At 35.3% G+C, this 26,993-nt stretch overlaps 2 pseudogenes; both read right to left on the reverse strand.

Moving 5' to 3' along the window:
• Window positions 1-309: 309 nt before the first annotated feature.
• LOC116130488 lies at window positions 310-2,261 on the reverse strand (annotated as a pseudogene).
• Window positions 2,262-8,197: 5,936 nt separating this feature from the next.
• LOC116130489 lies at window positions 8,198-15,400 on the reverse strand (annotated as a pseudogene).
• Window positions 15,401-26,993: the final 11,593 nt, after the last annotated feature.

Here is a 26,993-nt window from a genome sequence, read left to right on the forward strand (position 1 = left end):
AAATTGAAACATATATTCTAAACACATGTATACGCCGCTAGTGAGTTTAAATTTTAAAATACAAACAACTATTGATGATTTTGCAAGGCAAAATCATCAAATAGTCTTATTTGCCCATAGGTTTATTATTATCAATACTATTTTAAGTCATAAATATTCAAAAGAAATAACAATAAAAATCTTATAACCAGTTCAACTCAAAGATTATTCAAAGATACTTATAATACTAAATGAAAATACTAAAATTTAGTCATAACTATAATTTTATCAATTTTTTAACTAAATTATTATGCAAACTTTGCCTCTCCATCAACAAATTTTATGGCTCGGAGCCTCGGACACTGCCTTAAGTATTACTTGAACTCCATATTGGGGGCAAGTTGTGAGAGCCCGAACCGGAGAGTGAACGTAAGTCGGCGACAGAGTGAACTTGCAGCGTTGAAGAATCATTGAGAGTGCAACCTCTGCTTGTTTAGTTGCGAAGTTCAAGCCCACACAGGTCCTCGGTCCCAAACCAAATGGAAGATAGGCCGACATATTGTTGTTTGTAGCTTTAGCCACCCCTTCTGCAAATCTTTCTGGTTTAAATAAGAGAACATCTTCTCCCTATATTTCAGGATCATGGTGAACTGCAAGAATCGGAATGTAAATTTCCATATTAGCCGGAACTAAGAGCTTCCCCAATTTCACTTCTTTATTTGTTTTCCTTGACATAGCGGCAGGAGAGTATAGCCTTAAACTTTCATTGATAATCATATTCATCTACAGGGAAAAATTAAGGGAAGATAATTTAAACAATAAGCTAAACAAATATTAATAAACTTTTGGTGATAAGCTGTGCTTAATTTGCTTACAGTCTTTAGTCTTGAGATGCTATGTGGACTTGGAATCTGTTGGCAAGATAATTCCAGAACCTCTTTCCTTGCTCTATCTTGCCAATCGGTATGAGTTGCAAGAAGAAGAATAGTCCAGGAGAGTAGGTTTGTCGTCGTTTCGTGTCCGGCAATGTAAAATGTCTTGCACTCATCTATCAGGTCATCTAAAGATATTTTCTTAGACTCGTGTCACTCGTCCATGCTGTGATAAGCCTTTAGTAGTTTTCCAAGAAAATCACTTCCATAGCTATCCAATTCTTCTGTCTTCACATTCTCCTCTCTCTTCTTTATTACTTTCATGATGGAGGCACGTATACCTTGTTGGATTTCGTCTGATTCAATTTCATCATGTGTTTTCAGAAGTTTACTGCAACAATCGAGTTATTCACTTTATGCAAGCAGATAAGTAGAGAAGTAAAAAGGGATTACCTCAAATGTGATTAAAAAAACATTTCTACTTCGTTATAGATAGATGATTATTAGTGGCCCTTTTACTTGTGCTTTGGCTTACACAAGATCCAGTTAAAAAACACACAAACAAACAGACAAATCCACAAAGAAAAGAGAGTAAATCTCACCCAATTCCAGGAGTTATAATTTTGAGTTCATTTTTGGAAAAGATGGAAATCATCCTTGTCAGCATCCTGAATATCTTCTCCCCTTCCAAGTAGCTGCTTCCAAAAGCTGTCATGGAGATTATATCTGATGTTAAAACCTTAAATTCATTGAACACATCAATTTCCGTCCCTTCATACTGTCTCCATCTCTCAAACATTATGTTCACGCTGGCGATTATTGTTGGAATCATGCTCTACAGAAAAGAAACCATAACTCATGTTCGAGGCGATCAATTAGTCTTCAATTTTTTTATTTCAATGTTCTAATATAAATAAGTAATTGAGAAAATGATGGACCATAATTCACCTTCAAGCTCTCTGCATGGAAAGCATGGTTAGCTAGCATCCTTTTCTTAAACCATTCTTCACCTTGGCTTGTGGCAAGCCCCTCCCTAGAAACTTCTCCATAAAACCTTGAACCTTCGTTTTGGGGAATGCCCCCTCTTTATCATTCTTTAGTATCTCTTTGATAAGCTCAGGCTGAGTGACTACTAATTGAGGTTGTGGACCATGCCAGTAAAGGAAGTTCATCCCTACAAAGAAAAATAATATTTCGTAATGTTGGAGACTCCGATTGTTAAATGATAATAGAAAAGTTCAAGGAAAATCATAATACCATATAGCTTGATCCAGGAGTAAATATGTGGAAGAACCATAGGAAAAATGTGATGTGATAAGTCCATTGGAATCATTTTATAATTTAAATGATCTCTTTGGTGTTTCCATGAATGAATTTATAAGAAGGACCTTTGATACCTAGCGACCTCATCTTACACTGTATGCAAATTGGAGTCCACCAGAATTTGTAGAAGACGTTGATGAAAAGTAGTGAGATGAGCAACAAACACAAACAATCTGAAATTAAGATCATGGTCATGGTTGATTTTTTAACACTTTTTACTTTTTAGACGGGAAGTCATTGTAATTATGAAATATAATAAGACTTTGTATTGTTTATATAAACATTTAATTAAATTAATGCAATTATATACCATGGATATTATTTAATTAATTAAGTACATAAGTATAATGAATTTATTATATACAATAAATATTATTTAATTAAGTACACAAGTACAATGAATTTAAATTAATGCTTTAATGTATATTTAGTGGATTAATTCATATTCAATTAACTAGATTGGTAAAATACAATGAATTTTTAGTTGATTAAATGTGTGTTCCTCAAATAGTATAAATTAATAATTTATTGATTAATTAATACCTTTTTTAGTTGATGTAATTTATATGGTCCCAACTAGTGGTGGAAAAATGACCCGCCCGGCCCAACTCGCGGCAAGTTATAGGGATTGGCAGGCCGAGCCTAACCCGACCCACCATCAACCCGACCCGTCTCTTGGCCATAAAGGCTAGCTCGGCCCGGCCCGCCAACCCTAACTCGCCAGGTTATGATGCGGGCTGGGTCAGGTTAGGCCACAATTTTTTTTTTCTTTTATGTAATTGTTTTTAGTTAACTTTTCAAATATTAATAATTCAATTCAATTAAATTTTTTAATTGTTTTTAGTTAACTTTTCAAATATTAATAATTCAATTCAATTAAATTTTTTTTTTTTTTGTTAACATTTCAAATATTAATTCAATTTTAATACAATAAAATTGTAATATAAGAAAAATTAGATTTATTCATTTATCAAAAACTAAAATAAGAAATTACAACAATTATTGTCTCGTTAAAAACCTTACCAAGAAAAACCCAATGGGACAAAAACTTGGTAAGGAAAAAAGAGTGCAATAATTGACAATTAATTTACAAGTTACAATTTACAAAACAACTAATTTGGGGGTTGACTAGGACCTCCCTCGTCCGTATCATTTATATTACAAAATTGAAATGATTCTATTGAAGTATCGTCGACAACCTTATATTGATCCTAATGGCGCGATCGTTCCCAATCTCAAAGACATGTGAGGACTTCAATCATTTTTTTGTGAAAGTTTAGTCCTCCTTTCATTTAAAATTCTTCCACTTGCACTAAATGTTTGTTCGGATGAGACGATTGAGACAGGAACAACGAAAACATCCAAGGCAAGTCTTGATAATACCAGAAAAATACATTTTCTGGTTTTCTAATATTGTAAGACATCAGAGTTGACTCTTTGTTGTGGATCTGCTAGTAACACTTCGAGGGTTCCAAAATATTGTTGAAGCTCATTACATTGTTCCTTCATGAAGGATAGTGTATTCATTGTTGGTGCTTCTGAAGATGAGGTTGTGCTTCGGGTTCATGTCCTCTTCGGCCTATTAAGTTCACTCCAGGAGTCGAAGTCTTCATTTGTTTCTTCTGATGCAACTTCCCTGGGTATTTCGCCTCTTTGCTGGTTCCCATACTTGTTTTCATATTGTAAATATACCTCTGCAAGACACTCTCTTACCTCTCCTAGTTGATTGGCATATGCTTCGTTTTGTAAATTTTCAGCTAATGTGTCTAAACCATTTTCTAAACCTGTTACTTTAATTCTAGGATCAAATATAACACCTAAACAATAAAGAAAATGAATGGGTTTCCAATAATTAAAAATAAAAAATAAAAAATTCCATTGCCTTTATTGGTTCCCCTAAAATTTCATTGTTTCTGTTTTTTCTAAATAAATCTGAAATTTTTATAATTGTATGTATTACCAATGGACTAGTATGATAATACACACCAGAAAGTTATAAAGTGGATTGGTAAAAAATTTTAAGAAACAAATGAAATTTTTTAGCTATATGCCAATCATGTTCTACCAAATAATGAGAACCTCTGTTATTTGTTACAAAATAACTAATTAAATTTGCATAAGGTAAATATGAATCAAGCATTAAATAAGTACTATTCCATCTAACACGCATGTCTAATGCAAAAGTTCTAAGAGACATATTTGATTTTATACAAGCATCTTAAAATTGAGCATTTATTTTATTACTACTAGTAATCCAAGCTAAAGAATCCCTAATTCTATCAATATTATCTCTAATTGTTTTCATACCAGTTTTCAGAATTAAATTAATAATGTGACATGCACAATCCTAGTTAGTAAATTCGCGTATTATTCGCGAACTGGCTTTTTTATCAGCCTAGCCATATTATTCGTGAATTATATGTCTCAACCGTATTATTCGCGAATTATTCCCATATCTGAATTTTTGCCGAATTTTTACAAACGTATTTTTCACTATTTGCCGTATCATACCCATAAAATTCCTGTATCATTTTTTTGCTGTACCCGTATATTTGAAATGGTATATATATTTTAACCAAATGGACCATGAAAAGTGCTAAACTAGGATTGATATTGCCTTATTTTTCAAAACGTATTATTGACAATGTACCGTATTAAACCCGTATATACTCGTACCGTATTTTTTTCGTATCCGAATTTTTACAAACGTATTTTTCACCTTTACCGTATCATATCCGTAAAATTCCCGTACCCCTTTTTTGTCGTACCCATATTTACTAACTAGGTACACAGCGTTGGTGAAAAAACTTCAAATTGTCATAAAAATGATAATTATTTTTAAAAAACTCTATAGTTGTACTATTAAAACTTGCATTATCTAAAGTTAAACTTATCACTTTATTAATAACATCATAATCTTCTAAAACTTCAACAATTTTATTATAAATTTGTTGACCACTATGATCCACATCCATTAATCTAAATCCTAATAAAGATTTATTTAATTTATATTCGTTATCAAAATAATGACTAGTCACACAAATATAATCTTGTTTAGCTCTACCACTCCAAATATCGACGGTTAGATCCACACTAACATGACAACTATGTATTTTATTTTTTAATTCTAATTTCATTTTCCTAAACAATTTTATTAAATCATTTCTAGTTGCATTTTTATAATAACTTTTAAATCCTAGAAAAAATGAATTTTTAATAAATCTTTCAAAATATTTATCTTCAATCATATTAATAGGTTGATCAGTTGCAGTAATATATAAAACTAATTGTTCCCTATATACATCAGAATTATAATACCAAGTATTACCCATATTAGTTATTTGAGTTTGATTGGTTTCTCTATTTCCATGTTGAGTAATATGTTTATTAGCATGCCTTTTTAAAGTATTAGTACCATTACCTGAATCAACTTTATTAATATTTCCACAATACTTGCATCTTGCTTTCTTCACTTGAACTCCATTTTCTGTCTCGTAAAACTTATCGAAATACACCTAAACGTCTGATGTGTGCTTGTCGTCGGTTTTGACAGCAGTTGATGAACCTGCTTCTGCTTGAGATGAAGTTGGATGAGGACGACGATTATGAGGACGACTTCTAGAACCACCGGGAGCTGTAGCAGCATGGCGAGGAATCGGGGGCATATTTTGAGGTGTATCGAATTTTGAGACTGGGAAAGCGGGACTATTTGAATCTGCTGCATTTATGTTAGTGAATTCAGGGGGCATAGGATAGTAGTTTCCTTCATCATCGAAATTGATGGGAGAGAAATATCTATCCATTGTAGTTAAAAAAAAAAAATTGATATAGAAGAAATAAAAAATTAAAGAAGGAGAATTGGAATTTGGAAATATGAATTGAAATTTGCAAAAACTAATAAAAATTAAAATGAGAGCAAATTGACAACAAAGAGATTAAGAGAATAATTGAGAGATTTCAATAGAGATTAGAGATTAGAGAAAATGAGAGAATTTGAGATGTGAGAAAATATGAGAATTTATGGCCAATTTATAGAAAAAAAAATAGGAAAAGAAAATGACGAAAAAGACCCTTCCAACTGTTATAAAACGACTATATTTCAAGGGTAAAAGGGGTATTTGCAAAAAAAAAAATATTAATTTTTTTTGTTTTAAAAAAAAAGGCAACCCCCATATAAAAACCCGGCCCGCCCGACGGGTGCATGCGGGTTAGGTTCAACCCGGCCCATTTGTCCCAACTCTAGTCCCAACGTTATTAATTTATGACTCTAGTAACTTTTGGAATGACGTTATATTAATTACCTAATTAATCTCATTTTTAAATAAATACAAATTAATTAAAAAAAATTACCTTTCTTTCTAAACACGCCATGCATATAGTACAAAGTCGGTTACACTTTATTACCCTTGCTATTTAAAAAAAAAAAAAAAAATCATATTTAACAGAGATTGACATTTATAACCCCAAGAGATTGACCACCGACCAGGCAGGGCATTTGCCGGGTTGGCCTTGGAAAAGAGATGGTCATTATTATATCAATAATACTATACTTACAAAGATTTTCATATAAAGTGAGGTGATAAAAAATGAAAGAAATAGTGAAACAAAAAGTTAAACTCATTAAATTCACTCTTCTATTCATTTTTTGTCACATCACTTTGTATGTAGATTTTTGTAAAATTTCTTTGTAAATATAATATTACTCTTATTATATATCTTCAATAAGAGTAGCGTTATGAAACTTTCAAGTGGGGATGTTGAAATTTTTATTAATTTATTCTAAACACAATTATGGTAGTTTTGTTAAAAAATTAAATGCAATAGAAGTTTTTATACAATTAAAATTTTTTAAATTAAACTTTGAGAGTTACAATTTCAGTTATAAGAAGTGTATTTTTTTTTAATTGCTTTAGTTTTGTCTTTAACGTGCACAAAATATTTTTTTCTTTTATTTTTCCTTCTTTATTTCTTTTTTTTCAACGGGTAAATGCATTGGGTTATGGGTACCCACAACCCAGACCAACCCGTTCGGGTAGATATGGATACACCCCGTATGCATTCCGTTGTGGAAATGGTTGGGTTGAACCCAACCCGTTTGAGTTCAAACCTGCGGATACCCTACCCGCAGGTTTGACTTGTCATCCATATCCATTATTTTATTTAACTTCATACTCAAAATTATATTATCTTTCATTTGTTTTGTCCAATTTTTCTCCTTAAAACATACTGGTTTCTAATTTATTATCATTGATATTAATATTATATCTTTTATTTAAATTTTAACTTGAAATATATATTTTAATACATATATACTCCCAAGGGGTAGAGCCAGAAAATTTATTTTGAGGGTCTAAGCGTCATCTTCAACGAATAAAGCATTTAAAGTATAAAATTGAAATCAGAAAGCTGCATAATGGGGGTTAAAGTGTCAGATTCGGTAAATGTGGTGGCCAAAAGTTAAAAGTGAACATTTAGGAGTAAAAATGATATATTTTTATGTAAATTTAAAAAAAAAAAAAACAAAAAAAAAAGGGGTGGTGGCCACCTCAGGCCAACAGATAGCTCCGCCGTTATATACTCCGACATTGAGTTTCAATACAAAAATGTATTAATGATTTTGATTAAATAAAAACTTCAATGTGAAAATGACTCATTAGTTTTATTTGTCCATGGGCTCACTATCAGTAATACTATTTTCAGTCATAATTATTCAAAAAATAATAATAACAAAATCATATAAACAATAAATAACCAATTCTATTTTATGTATCGATATAAAGTATATAATAATATTTAGAATTAAACTTTTGTAACATTACACTCAAAACATGATAATTATTGAAAATACTTATAACAATAACTAAAATCGCTATAATTTTACTAAATTATCTTTAGTCTTTACTGTATTATTATTCACAATACTACAATTCTTCTAAAAAATTATCCCAAAATTCATAAATGTTTGGAATGTGATAAACTGATAATACACATATATTACATTTGGGACAAATAGTATTACTTCATCATTTAACTTTGTCTTTCTTCGACAAGTTTTCAGGCTTGGCTGTCACCGCCTGAAGCATTACTGGAACTCCATATCGGGGGCAAGTTGTGAGAGCCCGAATGGGAGAGTGGACATAGGTCGGTGACAGAGATAGAGTGAACTTGTATCGTTGAAGAATCAGTGAGAGTGCAACCTTTGCTTGTGTAGTTGAAAAGTTCATGGCTTCATGCCCACGCAGGTCCTTGGTCCCAAACCAAAAGGGAAATAGGCCGACATATTGTTGTTTGTAGCTTTAATTAGCCACCCCTTCTGCAAATCTTTCTTGTTTGAATAAGTGGACATCTTCTCCCCCATATTTGAGGATCATGGTGAACTGCAAGAATTGGTATGTAAATTTCCATATTAGCTGGAACTAAGAGCTTCCCCAGTTTCGCTTCTTTATTTGTTCTCCTTGACATAGCAGTAGGAGAGCATAGCCTTAAACTTTCATTGATAAGATCTACACGGAAAAAGGGTAGGTAATTTAGACAATAAACTAAAACGAGACTTTTGATCTTTAAGTTATGCTTAATTTCCTTACTGTCTTTAGTCTTGACATTCCGTCTGGCTTGGAATTTGTTGGCAAAATAACTCGAGAACCTCTTTCCTTGCTCTGTCTTGCCAATCGGTATGAGTTGCGAGAAGAAGAATGGTCCAGGAGAGTAGGTTTGTCGTCGTTTCGTGTCCGGCAATGTAAAATGTCTTGCACTCATCTATCAGGTCCTTTTAAGATATTTTCTTAGCCTCGTCCATGCTGTGATAAGCCTTTAGTAGTTTTCCAAGAAAATCACTTCCATAGCTATCCAATTCTTCTGCCTTCACTTCGTTATTGTTTTCATGATGGAGGCACGTATACCTTGTTGGAGTTTGTCTGGTTCAATATCATCATGTGTTTTCAAAAGTTGTGTGGGACTCCAACGGTTCTTTCACGGTTAAGCTCGTATGTTGGATTATGCATCAAAATGTTGGCTCTAACTCCCAGTAGGCTTGAGTGTGCCTAGTCGGTGTGGGACTCCAATATTCTCCATCACAATCAAGCCCATATGTTGGGTCATGCCTGTTTTGATGGAGGTATTTGTTGGCTCCAACTCTTCACCTACTAGTCAAACACTTTGATGAGACTAAATATTAGCAAATACCCTAGCCGTGTTCAAGTAATAAAGTGATGAGTTTGAGGATCGTTCCACAGAGATCAAAACAAATATTTGTAATTACCTAAAACTACTTATACGTAATTTGAGAAAACGAAATTTTAGAGTGTAAAACTAACAGATTAAAATTAACTAAATTAAACAAATAAATAATGTAAAAAACTTTGCAGTATTAATGAAGTTAGGGTACAGATTTTCCCCTAACTATGCTTGACAACTACTATTAATACCCATTTGTGATATGAATTAGTCGGATTCCTCTAAGGCCAATTATCCTTATTCAGGCATAATATTCAACTTAATACAGATCCCTATTCGGTTACTCTGAAATTAAGAAGCATAAAATCATCAATCTCTTATGACTGATTCGCCTTATTCGGTTATGAATTAGGTGGACCACAAATTAATCCTAGAATCTCTATTCGATTACTTCTAGTTTTAATACGTTGTGCAATGTTATTCCTATATAACAATTATGAATATGAATTTATCAATAAACCTTAACTTCTCTATTCGAAACATCATCAAGGTAATTGAATCAATCTAACATTCATAAAGTATTAAACCTAAACTCTTGCACAAATTCATAAACATAAATCTGGTATTAAGAATAAAAATTGTTCAAAACATAATTAGGGTTCCATCCTCCCTTCACAAAAGAGATTTACTCCATCCTAAGAATAAAGAAATAAATAAAGAAGAAAGAAAACATATTGAAAATAAACAAAAATCAAACTCTTAAATCTGATCTTCAATCTTCAAGCCCCAAGAATGTGTCTTCTCCTCTTCGAAATATGCAAAATTCATCCTTTTCAGTTAATCTCAATCATACTTAAATACCCTAAAGAGTGTAAGGAAACGATCTAACCCATGACAGCAGAAAACAAAAACAAAAAGAACGACCGATTCCTTTTTAAGCCAAGATCAGGGTACAGATATTACAGATAATATGTTAAATCAAAAATTTGCAGTAATATGAACGATCAGAGTAAAGATTAGAGTCCATACGCACGTTTGGAGGCTCCTTCAAACTTGTCTCTGACTAGGTTTGCTACCGATTCAAAATAGAATTGAACCAGCGGTAATCCACACGAAGATAACCCAAAGAGCTAAGAGGGATTTGCTAGATCCTCTTTAGCTTCAAGAAACAAATCAAAAATCAAAGAGACTTTGATTCAATAACCAAGGGTGGCGTGAGATGTAGAGAGAAAGGAGGCTGTTTTCTTTTAATAAAAATGAATTCTCTCTTTTTAAAATCACAAATCGCATGTGAAACCTTATTCCAATGAGGAATAAGCTTGGGCTCTAACCCAAGCAGCCCCTATGTCCAAACACTCTCAATCATAATATTTTATTTTAATTATCATTATTCCAATTAAACTCAATTAATATATTTATAAAATATATTAACATTTAATAATAATAATAATAATAATTCATTTAAATATATGCGTACATATCTTTAAATATAATCTGACTTATTTTTTTTAACGTCAAATTAAATATAGGAAACAACCTCAGCAAATTTAATTGCACTATGAAATACCAAAATACCCTTTCGTCCTAAAAGACAAAAACACTCCTTGCATAAACTAATTCTTAAATTATCTTCTATGTGTGTGACCCGTAAGCTCTTCATCATACTGACAATGAGTAGTATTGCAATTAACATCAATTAATCGTCTCACTACACACAGTTCAAGATTGGCGCCTAGCAAGGCATCATGTCCACCCGATAGATTTGGATTCAGCGAAATTGTTACCTGTCAACGATATGGTTACCGTGCAATCAAATCCTTTCATCATCTGTTATCTCATCGAGACTAAAATACAGAAATAGTGTCAACCTCAGTTACTTACGATATGTTTGTATTTAGTTACTGGACCAATGACCGAAATAATAAATTAGATTGAGCAACAACTCAATCCCACTATGTCCACAGTTTTAGTGTCATTGTCATTTGCTAAATTGTGCCGTGAGATAACTTCTCTCGTACCCAGTAGTGATGAATCCTCTGTCGATCCACCATAGTCTTGATACACTCCTCGATGCAATATCGTATCGACAGCTCTGAATAGAACTGTGTTAGGCTAGCGTCAAACAACACCAATCGGTGCACAAGGCGCTCCGGTGATCTCAAGTCTAAGGATCACATGCACCACCATTCGTTAGAGGATTTATTCCATAGACACTGGGGTTACCATATATATAGAATTTTCTGGTGGGTTAGTCCAGTGAACTTGCCTACAGCAAGCACCTATGTGTTGCATCAGGTTGTTAACAAACAACCTTAACAAGTGAAATCAATCACTGTCTTTCGACAGGGTCATTCAACACTATGATAGTCTTATCGTATTATCTGTGCTCTTGGTCAGAATAATACTAAGGCTACGAACGTTTCTAAAATGGCCACCATATATGCTCATAGGGTTCTCACTATCAAGATTTGACATACTTGATACCCTCGTCATGGTTCTACCATTCTAAGGACATATATCAATACATATAGTTATGATTTACACCATATAGAATAAATTGCTTTTTATTGATCAATGAACATTATTATAAAGAGTCAATTCTACAATAATTGATTGGCTCTAGGGCACCTACTCGAACAATGTCCCACTTCCACTATAGCCAATCATTCATGTATTTAATATCAAATGACCTCAAGTGCTATTCATACTTCTACTGCGATAGAGGCTTTGTCAATGGATCAGCGAGATTGTCATCAGTATGCACTTTACTGATTTGCACATCTTTTCTCTCAACCATTTCTCTAATGAGATGAAATCGTCTGAGTATGTGTCTGGACTTCTAGTGAGACCGTTGCTCCTTAGCTTGAGCTATTGCTCCATTATTGTCACAACAGACATCTATTGGATCAACAATCATGGAGACCATACCAAGTTCGGTGATGAACTTCTTAATCTAGACTGTCTCCTTGGCCGCATCGGATAATACAATATACTCAGCCTCCATTCTAGAATCTACTACAATACTTTGCTTGGAGATCTTCTAGCTCATTGTACCCCCATTAAGACAAAATACAAACCCAGATTGCGAATGATAATCATCTTTGTCAGTTTGTAAAGTAGCATCACTGTATCCTCTTACAGTGAGCTCATCTTCCCCTCCATAAACCAAGAACATATCCTTAGTCATCTTCAAGTACTTAAGAATGTTCTTGACAGTCATCCAGTGATGCTCACTTGGATTCGATTGATATCTGCTACAACTCAAAGCACATGAGACATCAATCCGAGTACAGAACATGGCATACATGATGGATCCAATTGTTGATGAATATGGGATCCTCTTCATCCTATCTCTCTCATCTAGTGTTTTAGGACACATATCCTTACAGAGATAGACACCATGTGATATTAGAAGAAACCCCTTCTTGGATTCTTCCTTACTGAATCTCTTCAATACTTTGTCAATGTATGTAGTTTGACTTAGGTCAAGCAACCTATGCGAGCTATCACGATAGATCTTTATTCTAAGGATGGAGGCTGTTTCTCCTAAGTCCTTCATGGAGAAGCACTTGGATAGCCAATTCTTTACCAACTGCAAGTTCGATATATCATTCCCAATCAGAAGTATGTCATCGACATACAATACTAGGAATGTCACTACGCTCCCACTCACCTTCTTGTAAACACAAGGCTCATATTTATTCTTCATAAAACTGAATTCTTTTACAGCTTCATCAAAATGAATGTTCCAACTCCTTGCAGCTTGCTTAAGTCCTCAAATGGACCTTTGCAACTTGCATACCTTGTCAGCTTGCCCATCAAGAACGAAACCATCAGGTTGTGTCATATACATATCCTCTTCAAGGTTTTCGTTCAGGAAAGTTGTTTTGACATCCATTTGCCAAATCTCATAGTCATGATATGCAGCAATCGCAAGCATAATCCGGATGGATTTAATCATGGCAACTGGCGAAAAGGTTTCTTCATAGTCAGTACCATGAATTTGTTTGAAACCTTTGGCAACTAGTCGTGCCTTATATGTATGCATCTTGCCATCTATGTCAGTCTTCTTCTTGAATACCCATTTACACCCTATGGGTTTTAGCCCTTCACGTGGATCCACCAGAGACCACACTTGGTTCTAATACATGGAGTCCATCTCAGATTTCATGGCTTTTAGCCATTTAACGAAATCTAGATTCGATATAGCATCTTCGTAGGTTCTAGGTTCATTGTCTTGGTAGACTAGTACGTCACCATGTTGAGTCACGAGACAACCGTATCTCTCTGGCCTATGACGTACTCTCCTAGATCTACGTAGCTCTTATGCTACCTTAAGTGGTTCACTTTGATCCACAAATTATGGAGTAATCTCCTCGCGATGTTCAAGCACCTTCTGTGGCACATCTTCCCATCCTTCGTCTAATGTATCTTGTGGTACTACATCGAGTTCTACTTTTTTCCCACTAGAATTTCTTGGAAAAAATTCATTTTCTAGGAAGACACCAATACGAGCAACAAAAATTATATGCTCTTTTGAGTGGTAGAAATAGTATCTTTTTGTCTTCTTAGGATACCCCACAAATATACATTTGCAAGATTTCAGGTCCAGCTTGTTCGAAGTCAATTTCTTGACATAAGCTTCACAACCCCAAATCCTTAGATAAGACAAGTTGGGCTTTCACCCACTTTATAGTTCGTATGAAGTCTTATCTACAGATTTTGACGGCACACGGTTCAGTACGTGAGTCGTAGTCTCTAGGACATAACCCCAGAATGATGCAGGTAGATTACTAAAATTCATCATGGACCTAATCATATCAAGTAAGGTCATATTCCTCCTTTCAAACACTCCATTATGTTAGGGTGTGTATGGAGGAATAAATTTTGATACTATCCTACATTCCTTTAGGTATTCAGAAAACCCTGAGCTTAAGTATTCACCTCCTCGATTCGGCCGAAGAGCTTTAATATTTTTGCCCAACATATTTTGTACTTCATTCCTGAATTCTTTGAATTTATCAAAGGCTTCAGATTTATGTCTCATAAGGTAGACATAACCATATCTACTGAAATTATCAGTAAATGTAATGAAGTATGAATATCCACCTCTGCCTTCAACTGTTAGTGGACCACATACATCACTAGGGATGATATGCCTAACAGTTCAATAGCCCTTTCACCTTGTCTTATGAAAGGAGACTCGATCATCTTGTCTAAAAGGCATGATTCGCATACCTCAAATGACTGGAAGTCAAAAGGATCCAAAACTCCATCCTTTTGAAGTTTTGTAATGTGAGTCTGATTAACATGACCCAATCTACAATGCTAGAGGTATGTTTGGTTTCAATCGCTATGTTTAGCTCTCTTGGTTTCAACATTGAGAATATCCTTATTGTTTAAATCAAGAACATATAACCTTGCAATTCCAGATAGAATACCATTCAAACTAAGGAAAACAATTTATTAGAAATCTCAATATGATACCCTATATTATCCAAAGCGGATATTGAAATAATATTTCTGGAAATAGAATGTACGTAAAAACAGTTATGAAGTTCCAACAACAAGCCCGAAGGCAAAGATAAACAGTAAGTTCCTAGAGCCAATGTAGCCACATGTGCTCCATTTCCAACTCCTAGGTCCACTTCTCCCTTGGCGAGCGATCTACTCTGCCTTAGTCCCTACACATCAGTGCAAATGTGAGTGCCACATCCTGTGTCAATGACCCAAGATGTTGAAGGAGAGAAGTTAATCTCAATCATGAACATACCTGAAGTCGGAGCCTCTGACTTCTTCTTGCTGGCAAGGAAAGCCTTGCAGTGCTTTCTCCAATGGTCAGGCTTGCCACAATAGAAGCAAATTACTTTCTTGCCCTTCCCAACGCCACTCTTAGGCCTAAGATCACCATGTCCTTTGGGTTTGGACTTAGGTTTGGCTTTGGCCTTTCTCTTCCCTTTACCAACACCCACCAATAAAACAGGTTTGGACCTTTTCATGTCCTGCTCTGCAGTCCTCAACATGTTTAGAAGCTCTGACAGGGATTTCACCATTATGTTCATATTAAAGCTTATTATGACGGCGAAAAAGAATCAGCTAAAGATTGTAAAATTAAATCCACTTGTAATTCTACATCCAACCAAAACCCCAAAGTCTCAAGCCTCTCCATGTACTCGATCATTTTGACTACATGAGGGCCAACTTCGGCTCTCTCAGTCATGTGACTTCCAAACAGTGCTTTTGACACCTTGTACCTCTCATGTCGATCATTTCCTTCGAAAAGCTCCTTGAGGTGCAGAATAATGGCAACAACGTCCATATTCTCATGTTGTTTTTGCAGCTCAGGTGTCATTGATGCTAACATCAGGCATTGAACACCATCAGCATCATCAAGGAACTTTTGATAAGTGTCTTTTACTTCCTAAGTGGCATCAGGACCAGGTTCAGCCATATATGGCTTATCAAGGATATGCAATTTCTTTTCGGACTTTAATATAATCTGAAGATTACGATACCAGTCTGAGAAATTGGATCCATCGAGCCTGTATTCTTTCTCGATTATTGGTCGTAGGTTCATAATGCTCATTTTGGTGAATCTACAATTGCAGAAATTGAAAGTCATTATAATGTTCATTAACGTTTAATATGGTCTTTTATTAAAACGCTCTCACTATTTTTCTCAAGTCAATAGCTCTCACTATTAACTCGGGAAAGCCCGTTGGCTTTCCTAGTGGATTGAGATCTCATCTAGCTCATTTCAAACCTTCACTTTGGCGAACAAGCCAAAATGGGTTGATTAGGTCGGCCAACAAACTTAATCCACACCAATTGATAGCTCCCACTATCAGCCTCAAATGTGAAGCAAGCCAACAAGTCAATCACACAATCCAACGGCCTAGCCATCATCCTCAAGTGTGATTCCCAGTTTCAATAGAGAGAATACTACATGTCACCACGTACACAACATGTGTACTTCTCTACTATGCCTATGGCGTGTTTATCAACTTTCGCTTTGCCGAACAAGCAAAACTGTCATTTTAAATCGACCTATCACCGTTAAGGAAAACTCCAATGAACTCTAACCTCCTATTGGTAGAAGTGTACCCTTCGCTTTGGCGAACAAAGTTCCAACGAACAGTGGTTTGATTAAACCAATGGTGATGGAAGGCAAACATACGACTTAATCTAGTTTATTTGAGGGTTTTTATTTTATGTCTCACCAGATTATTATCTTTGTTAGAATGACATTTATCGGCATGTTATTGAACATTCAACCTTAGCATGCATTCTAAACAAAAATATAAACTTACATGGCCCAACTAAAAACCGATTTCCTCAAGCCTAGAGGAATCGGTGGGTCACCTAGGGGTCATATAATAAATATCTTGAGTCTTCAAGTATGATTGCCTCATCCTTGCTCCGTCTTCAAGTACATCACAAAAATATCATACTAAATTTACAATGAAATTAATCTCAAACTAATTTTACATCAATAAATTTAGAAACCTCAATTTACATTCGAGGGGAATGAGATGAGAAGAGAATGTACATCGAGAAAGGGAGAGAGGCAGGGTACGCAATCCCTATTTAAATATTACAATCATACATACTCAAAAATACTTTAAAACATTCACCATAGGTCTAAGAGTACTCACGTACCGGGTACCATGCAACATTCAAACAAGTACATTGCATAGATTCAAAAACATCAATTTTTGAATTGGGTGGGTGAAATTATTAAATTATCCTCTTAAATGTGCAGAATGGTTTTTGGCTTTAAAAGTTCTAAAAACTATAGTTTGGTCCCTTTGCAAAAAACACAAAATGAGACAGCAACTTTATTGCCGCGGTGAAATTTTTATTGTTAGAGTAGGTGCCCTAGAGCCAATCAATTATTGTAGAATTGACTCTTTGTAATAATGTTCATTGATCAATAAAAAACAATTTATTCTATATCTTGTAAATCATATCTATATATATTGATATATGTCCTTAGAATGGTAGAACAATGACGAGGGTATCAAATGTTTCAAATCTTGATAATGAGAACCCTTTGAGTACATATGGTGGTCATTCTAGAAACGTCCATAGCCTTAGTATTATTCTGACCAATGGCACAGATAATATAGTAAGGCTATCGTAGTGTTGAACGACCTTGTCGAAAGGCAGTGACTGATCTCACTTTTTAAGGTTGTTTGCTAACAACCTAGTGCAACACATGGGTGCTTGCTGTAGGCAAGTTCACTGGACTAACCCACCAAAGGATTCCATATAGATGGTAACCCCAATGTCTATGGAATAAATCCTCTGACGAATGGTGGTGCATGTGATCCTTAGACTTGAGATCATTGGAGCGTCTTGTGCACAGATTGGTGTAGTTTAACACTAGCCCAATACAGTTCTATTCAGGGCTATCAATATGATAGTGATTGGCTACATCGAGGAGTGGATCAAGACTATGGTGAATTGACAGAGGATTCCTCACTCCTAGGTACGGGAGAAGTTATCTCACGACGCAATTCAATAAATGGCAATGACACTAAAACTGTGGCCACTATGGGATTGAGTTGTTGCTTAATCTAATTTATTATTCTGGTCATTAGTCCAGTAACTGAATACAAACATATCGAGAGTAACTGAGGTTGACACTACTTCTGTACCTCAGTCTCGATGAGATAACAGATGATAAAAGGATTTGGTTGCATGGTAACCATATCGTTGATAGATAGCAATTTCACTGAATCTGAATCTATCAGGTGGCCATGATGCCTTGCTAGGGGCCAATCTTGGTCTGTGTGTAGTGAGACGATTAATTGATGTTAATCGCGATACTACTTACTGTCGGTATGATGAGGAATAATCAGTTTATGCAAGGGGCTTTTTCATCTTTTAGGGCGAAATGATATTTTGGTAATTTCACAGTGCAATTAAATTTGCTGGGGTTGTTGCCTATATTTAATTTGATGTTAAAATTAAATAAGTGAGATTATATTTAAACATATGTACGCATATATTTAAATGCATTATTATTATTATTAAATGTTAATATATTTTATAAATATATTAATCGAGTTTAATTGGAATAATAATAATTAAAATAAAATATCATAATTGAGAGTGTTTGGACATAGGGGTTGTTTGGGTTAGAGTCCAAGCCTATTCCTCATTGGAATAACACATGCATTATATAAGTGCATGTGTTTTGTGATTTTAAAAAGAGAGAACTCATTTTTATTAAAAGAAAACAGCCTTCTTTCTCTCTACATCTCACGCCACCCTTGGTCATTGAATCAAAGTCTCTTTGATTTTTTATTTGGTTCTTGAAGCTAAAGAGGATCTAGCAAATCCCTCTTAGCTCTTCGGGTTATCTTTGTGTGGATTACCGTTGATTCGATTCTATTTTAAATCAGTAGTGAACCCAGTCAAAGACAAGTTTGAAAGAGCCTCCAAACGTACGTATAAACTCTAATCTTTACTTTGATCGTTCATATTACTGCAGATTTTTTGATTTAACATATTATATGCAATATTTGTACCCTGATCTTGGCTTAAAAAGGAATCGGTCGATGTTTTTGTTTTTGTTTTCCACTGCCATGGGTTAGATCGTTTCCTTACAAAGAGTCCTAAGTGAAAAAGGAAAGAAAACTGACAAAAACGTCGTTATAGTTTCCGCCACGACCATGAATTTAAGTCACCAAAGCCTAGGTCGTGGTGATTTTTGGTCTCTTTGTTGTATCTTTATTCCACCACCAAGGCATGGTCGTGGCCTTCAAGAATGTTAGGTAACCTTAACTTCTTCAAGCTTTAAGTCTCAATTTCATTCCAATGCTCCAATCTACCCAATCAAAGACTGAAAAACACAAAAGCTATCCAAATCAATAGCTAACCATTCATATGTCAAACTTAAGAAAAACTAACATCAAAACAAAGAAAACAAATGAGAAATTAACTAAACTAACATCAAAACAACCTTAAAAACACTCAAATTATGCAACTTATCACACTTAGCTCAAGTGGGCCTAGCTCTAGTACCATGATAGAATTTGAGATAGGCCTGACTCCTCACCCAATAAGGCCTTGTTGAATTGGAGAATTAGTTCCTTTTATAAACCAGTAGGCTTGAGCATGCCTAGTCGGTGTGGGACTCCAACAGTAAATAAGTACATAAACAAAAAAGGATTACGTCAAAGTTGATTAAAAAAACAATTTTTGTTTTAGATACAAGTTTCGCTATCAACTATGTTGTCATCAATATCTTCAATAAGAGGAGTGTTATGAAACTTCAGTTTCAAGTGAAATGAGGGAATGTAAAGTCTATGTTAGGCTTTTGGCTTTATAAGATGTGAAGAGAGTAAAGGACTTTTTCCCGCCCAAGGTTTGCCTTAATAACATCTTCCCACCCAAAAAGTTTCAAAATACCATTTTTTTCACCCAAAGTTAATATTTCATTATAACCCAAAGCCAATTTTGACCAATTTTGGTAATGAAAATTCTCTTCGTCATCACAATCTGAACCTCCGGTCTCACTCTACAAAACCCTTCTTACTCCGACATCTGTTTTCTCACCAATTGTCAGCCACTACAAAGCTAGAGTTTCCTATTCTTAACTGATTTTTAGCTTATTCTTGTGGCGAATATTCAATCAGTCACCACCATTCGATTCATCGACCTTTACTCTATAAAACCCCTCTTAGTTTGGCTCCTGGTAACTTGCTAAACGTCGACTAAGAAAGTGAAGTGTGTTTTGGATATTAACGGAATATAAACTTTGGGTGAAAAAGAGGTACTTTAAAACTTTTTTGGTGGGAAAGTGGTACTTTGAAACTTTTTAGAGTGGGAAAAGTGATTAAGGCAAACGTTGGGTGGAAAAAAAATTGTTTACTCAAGAGAAGACAACGAAAATAAATAACAAAAAAAAAAAAATCCCTTGTACAAGATCATGGAGTTTTCTCGTTTGAAATGTAGTTAGATATGTTAATTAAAAGGAAGATATTGTTGTGACCATATATATATATATGACAATGGCACTGGTTATATTAAAAAAAAAAAGGGCAAATATTAAAAAAAAAGGAAAATATTGCTGTAATTATATGAAAATTGACTGTTTTGTATATTGCGCGTCTAACACCCTAGATCTGTCACGTTTTAGTTGCACCACTTCAATCCGAAACTATACTCTCATTTATCTATTTATTCTCTTCTCCATTGAAAATTCTTGAGTAAACGACTTTTTCCCACCCAAGGTTTGCCTTAATGACACTTTTCCATCCAAAAAGTTTCAAATTACCACTTTTTCACCCAAATTTTATAGTTTATTAGTACCCAAAGTCGATTCTAACAGTGAAAATTATTTCTGTTACCACCATTTGAACCTTCGGTCTCTTCTTTACAAAACCTTTCTCACTCACGACACCTGATTTCTTGTCAATTGTCGACCATCACAAAGTTAGGGTTTTCTATTCTCAACTAATTTCTTATTGATTCCGATAACGAATATTTAATTGATCACCATCATTCGATCCACCTGTCTCCACTCTATAAAATCTCTCTTATCCTGGCTTCTAGTAACTTGTCGAACGTTGGCTGAGAAAGTGAAGTGTATTTCGGATATTAACAGATTATATACTTTTGGTGGAAAAGTGTCATTAAAACAAACCTTAGGTGGGAGAAAATTGTTTAATCAAAATTCTTTGAACAATACTGAGCTCTTCAGCTAAAACCAGTGGCGGGACCAAAAGACTTGCTAAGGAGGGTCAAAGTTGAATAATAATATAATTTAATAAAATTACAATCCTGCAAATTTATAACTAGATTTTGTTATTTTCATTTATTATTATAAATATCTTTGAATAATTATTATGCTTTGAGTGTAATGGTATATAAGTTTCATTTCAGAGTACAATCATACAAAACAAATAAACGATATAATAATTCTCTGTATAAAGCTATATAAAGTTATGCAAAACAGTGAAAAAGTGGTATATATAATAATTTTTTTAACTATTTTATAAACATATTAAAAAATATTTTTATAATATTTTATTAACTTTTTCAAGGGTCAAATATATTTGCTTGTAATCACAAAGTGTGAGAGAAGATCAAAGAGAGCATAAATCCTGGATTTAAGAGTGATTGTGAATTAAGATCCAGAAGGCAAGTAAGTTACGAGATAATGTTAATATTTTCATGTTTGTTACTTTCTATAATTCATTTTTTATTGTTTATTCATTGGGTATTTACATTGATTAATGTTTGTATGTATATTATTTACATTAATTTAAGTCTATTAAAATAAGATCTTCAAAGTTGCCAGTGGGATATTCTACCAAATGTTTGATAAAATTCCTGAATAAGCACAGACTGTATTACAACTTTACAAGTGATAACATCATCTACTAGAACCTGAATCTATACTTGATTCTGAATCTGCCGGAGACAGCCCAAAGGTTCAGGTAGTGACAGAAGCCATGATAATCTATCTTTCAAGTTTGTGTTTGCTTCACACCAAGTTCATTCACAAGTGTTGAAATGATGCTAGTGAGATGGAGACATCATGAGGGCTAGGAGATTGAAGCATTCCAAGAATTTAAGGTTTTAACATCAGAAATAATCTCGAGGAAAGCATTTGAAAGTAGTTACTTGGAAGGGAGAAAATATTTGATATCTTAACAAAGATGGCTTTCATCCTTTCCAGAAATGCATTCAAAGTTCAGATTTCTGTGCTTTCGTAAAACTTTCTCTCTCTTGATCCCCAATAAGTACAAAGAATCACTATAGAAAGCAAGCAAATTAAACACTAAGACACATGATTTAATTACAAATGTTCCTTAATTTTTGTTACTGACAAATCTGAGGTTAGCCCTTCATAATTTCTACATTCATAACGTGCCATACTTTATTTTTGCAGTAAACTTTTGAAGACAAGTGATGATATTGAATCAGCCTCCAAAAAGATATACTAGACTCCATTATTAAGATAATAAAGAAGAGAGAAAAACATGTGACCACGGGAGAACTAGACAGGTATGGTAGTGATCTTGGAGTACTAATGAAGGCTTATCGCCATGAGGTTAGACTCCAAATGTCTGTAGATGATCTGATAGATAAGTGCAAGACATTTTACATAGCTGGACATGAGACGACTGTAAGCTTACTCTCCTGGACTGTTCTTCTTCTTGCAACTCACACTGATTGGTAGGACAAAGCTTGGAAGGAAGTTCTTGAACTATGTGGCCAACAAAATCCAAAACCAGACAACATCTCAAAACTAAAGTCTGTAAGGAAATAGCTATTTTCAACCTAGTTGCGCATATTTTGTGCGGAATAAGTCACTTATGTGCAGTTTGATGTCTAAATTCTCTCCTTTTCAACTTGTAGATGAGTATGATTATGAATCAATCTTTAAGGCTATATTCTCCTGCTGTTGAGTGTTGACAATTGACATCAAGGGAAACCAAAAAATAAGTCAAATTGGGAAGTATTGTAGTACCGGCTATAATATGGATATAACCATTTGAGTTATAGCAGCTCACCATGATCCTCGGATATGGGGAGAAGACGTCCATCCTTTCAAACTAGAGAAATTTGTAAAAGGGGTAGTGAAAGCTACCAGCAACATTGCAGCTTCTGGTCTTTTTGGTTTGTGACCTCGGCTTTGTGTGGGCTTGAATTTTTCAACTATGGAAACAAAGGTTGCACCTCCATGCTTCTGCAACAATACTAGTTCACAATGTCACCAAATTATGCTCGCTCAGCAGCTTAGGTTATTACTATTCGCCCTCAACATGGACTTCAAGTTGTGCTTCACCCATTGGTAAAATGGAATTTCATATATACTCGGGTGTTCATACAAAAGACTTTGATACATTGGCACAGGTAGTTAACAAAGGCTTCTGTTGCAAGCATTCTAGAGTATGTTATATTTTGGCTCATCTTAAGAACCACGAAGAGATCTGTAATCACTTAATGGAAACCATGATACTCTTACCTTTCAAGTTTGTCATGTTCTTTACTCGTCTGGTTTTTATAAACTTCGATCACAAATTCTGTTAGTCTCCAGTTAGCATACATTCTAAGAAGAGGCCATAAGATATCAAAGGTCCTTAAAAATTCATTACAGAACTCCAAAAGAGGTCATTCACATGAGAAATGGAATCATGAGTGAGCGGCTTGACTACAGTATCAAACTGAGTTCGATTGCGCCAATACTCGGCTTGACAAGCTTGCAAGCTTCAATGAGCTCGAATCTCGAAAGGGGACTCCAAATGTGTAAAAATTGAATTCTAGTTTGGGTGAGGAATTTTGTCAAACAGGTGGTGGATAGTTGGCTGTGGGAAGGTTGGAAATGATGGAGAGTCACCGGCGACCAGGCAATTACACACAACAGCAATCAAATAAAGTAGAGGGAGAGAACTGGAAGAGAGAAGGAAAAAGAGCAAAAGATCCTGCCTTCACAATTTTTCAACGAGAAGGCATTTGAAGATGAAGAGTATAAGGACAGCTATTATTCATGCAGAAAATCAGCACCAGAATTCGTAACTGCATCTGACACCTTTAATTGTTTTTTATCAGCTACTTTAGGAAATCTGTACAGCTCATACTTTCCTACATTTACACATATGTTGTTATACGTTATCATAAGTTTAGGAGTAATTTAAGTTTCTCAAATCTGTATTTATACGTCCTCTTCTAATAGAAAAATGTGTGAATCATTTTCTCCATTCTTGTTCAAACTTCTATATGGTATCAGCTTAAGCCTCAAAAACTCCAACGAGTATTTCTTGTCTTTCTTGCCTCCGCCATGGCCACTTCTTCCTCTGACAGTGTTCCAATAGCCATCAATGCCACCCAGCAAATTACTGCATGTCTCACACCAACCAACTTCCCTTCATGGCATGCTCAATTCGAGTCTCTCCTTCTCGGCTATAATCTCTTTGGTTATGTCAATGGCACTCATACCTGCCCACCTCTACCGACGTCGACTGATGCAGTTGCCACTGTAGCTCATCACCTTTGGTTCCGTCAGGACAAACTTATCCTAAGTGCCATTCTGACTTCAGTGTCCCCAGTTGTGATACCACTCATAGCAACCTCCAAGACGTCACATCAAGCCTGGATTAAACTAACAAAACTTTACGCTAGTCGATCCAGGACTCGCGTCATGCAACTCAAAGAGGATCTCACCCTCATGCAGCGTGGAAATCGCAGCATTACAAAGTACCTACACTCTGTTAAAACTATTGTCGATGAGCTTGCCCTTATTGATGCACCGTTATCCCAAGATGACATCACCCTGTATGTTCTTCATGGCTTAGGATCTAATTTTCGCGACATTATTGCCACGATTCGAGCCCGAGAGTTTTCCCTCTCAGTTGAAGAATTACATGATCTATTACTTGGTCATGAGGCCTATCTTCGACGGCTTGACTCCACTACCCAATCCTTGGTCCTTACTGCCAATACCACTCAACGCAGGGATTCACGCTCCTCGAGGACTCAGTCTTCATCAAATTATCAACCATGGAAGACTGACTCCAAATCAAAGCCTTGACAGTCCAAACAATACAGTTATCCTCCCAAGTGTCAATACTGTGATCAACAGGCCACATTGCCAAATACTGCCCGAAATTGAAGCCCTCTGAAGCCACTGTGAACTGCACAACTGCCACTCCTAGTCCAAATAAACGTTGGCTCATTGATTCAACAGCTTCTCATAATATTACCTCTTAGGTTTCCAACTTACAATTTCACTCTGAATATGATGGTACTGATGAGGTTATTATTGGAGATGGATCAGGTTTGCCCATTACTCATTCCGGTTCTCTTACTCTTTCATTTCCAAACAGAAAATTTCAAGTTGAAGATACTTTATGCGTTCCTACAATTAACAAAAACTTGATATATGTTCACCACTTCACAAAGCAAAACAATGTCATCCTGGAATTTCACCCAACTTATTTTCTTGTGAAGGATCGGAGAACGGGGGAGATACTGCTTCAAGGACCGTGTGAACATGGAGTTTATCCTCTACCTTCCTCACTTGTTGCTACTCCTGTTGCTTTTGTCCATGAACGAACATTCGTAGCTGGTTGGCATCATCGCCTTGGTCATCCATCATCCAAAGTTGTTACTCAGCTCATTAGCTCTTTCTCTCTTCCTACCAGTTCATGTCTTTCTGGTTCTAATAATTGTCATTCGTGTGCTATCAATAAAGCTCATCGGTTACCCTTTCACAAACATGGTCTAACAAGCATAGCACTATTTGATTTTCTTTACACTGATGTATGGAGACCTTCTCCAACCCCTAGTCTCAATGGTCACAGATATTATGTTTTTTCATTGATCATTTAACAAAATATGTGTGGTTCTTTCCCTTGCATCAAAAATCAGATGTTAAAACAATATTTTCTCATTTCTACAAAATGATAGAAACTCGTTTTAACATAAAAATTAAAGTAGTATATTCCGATAATGGAGGCGAGTTTACTGTTCTTCGACCTTTTTTCACTAACCATGGAATTAGTCATTATACGACTGCCCCTTACACACCCCCAACAAAATGGAATGTCTGAGCGTCATCATAGACATATTGTGGAAACAGGTCAAACTCTCCTAAGTCATGCATCTCTTCCATCAGAATATTGGGCATATGCTTTTGTTACAGCCACATATCTGATAAATCGACTTCCATCACCTGTTCTCCATCATAAATCACCTCTTCAAGTCCTCTTCAAGCAGCAGCCTCGGTATGAAAAACACGTTCCTTTGGATGTCTATGCTTTCCCTTGATGAAGCCGTATAACACCAACAAATTTCAAAAGAAGTATGTTCCTTGTGTTTTTGTTGGCTACTTTACTAGCCAAAGTGCTTACCTATGTCTTCATCTTCCAAGTCAACACCTATACATCTCCAAGCACGTAAGCTTTGATGAGTCTATTTATCCCTTCAAACAAGTTCCAATACAATTTCCTACTGACTCATCAACACCAGAAATATCTTCTTCTTTTGGACTAATTCTATAGCTTGCCTCCAGGGAACTTCCAGAAATCACATGGCCTCAAGAAGATCTCCCCTTTGCTTTTTTGACTCCAAGTGAAGATACAGCTCTTGTGCAACCTCCAAAGGCACCAATATACAATCCAGATCAGGTACCTCCTATATCCTCTGCACTCCTTTATCTACTTCTGTCACCCAACCAGAAAATTCAATACCATCCCCTCCTACACCACGTCCAAGAACCATCATTACTCGATCCATGAACAATATCTTTCGGCCAAAACAACTTCACAGCACAACCAAGCACCCATTACCTGAACCTTCTTGTGTCAGTCAAGCCCTCAAAGACCCTTACTGGTGCAAGGCAATGTCAGGAAATCCTTTATCATGGGACGTGGGACCTGGTTCCTCCCACTCCTAGCCAAAATCTTGTTGGGTGTAAATTTGTGTTCCGAAAGAAACGAAATCCAAATGGCACAATCAGTCGATATAAAGCTCTACTTGTCACTAAAGGATTTCATCAACGGCCAGGTATTGACTACTCTCAAACCTTCAATCCCGTGGTAAAACCAGCAATAATTCAACTTCTTTTAACCATTGCGGTTATGAATGGCTGGTCTCTTCGACAGTTAGACGTCAATAATGCATTCT

Source organism: Pistacia vera, unplaced genomic scaffold, assembly GCF_008641045.1.
Source record: "Pistacia vera cultivar Batoury unplaced genomic scaffold, PisVer_v2 Contig222, whole genome shotgun sequence".
Classification (NCBI taxonomy): Eukaryota; Viridiplantae; Streptophyta; class Magnoliopsida; order Sapindales; family Anacardiaceae; genus Pistacia; species Pistacia vera.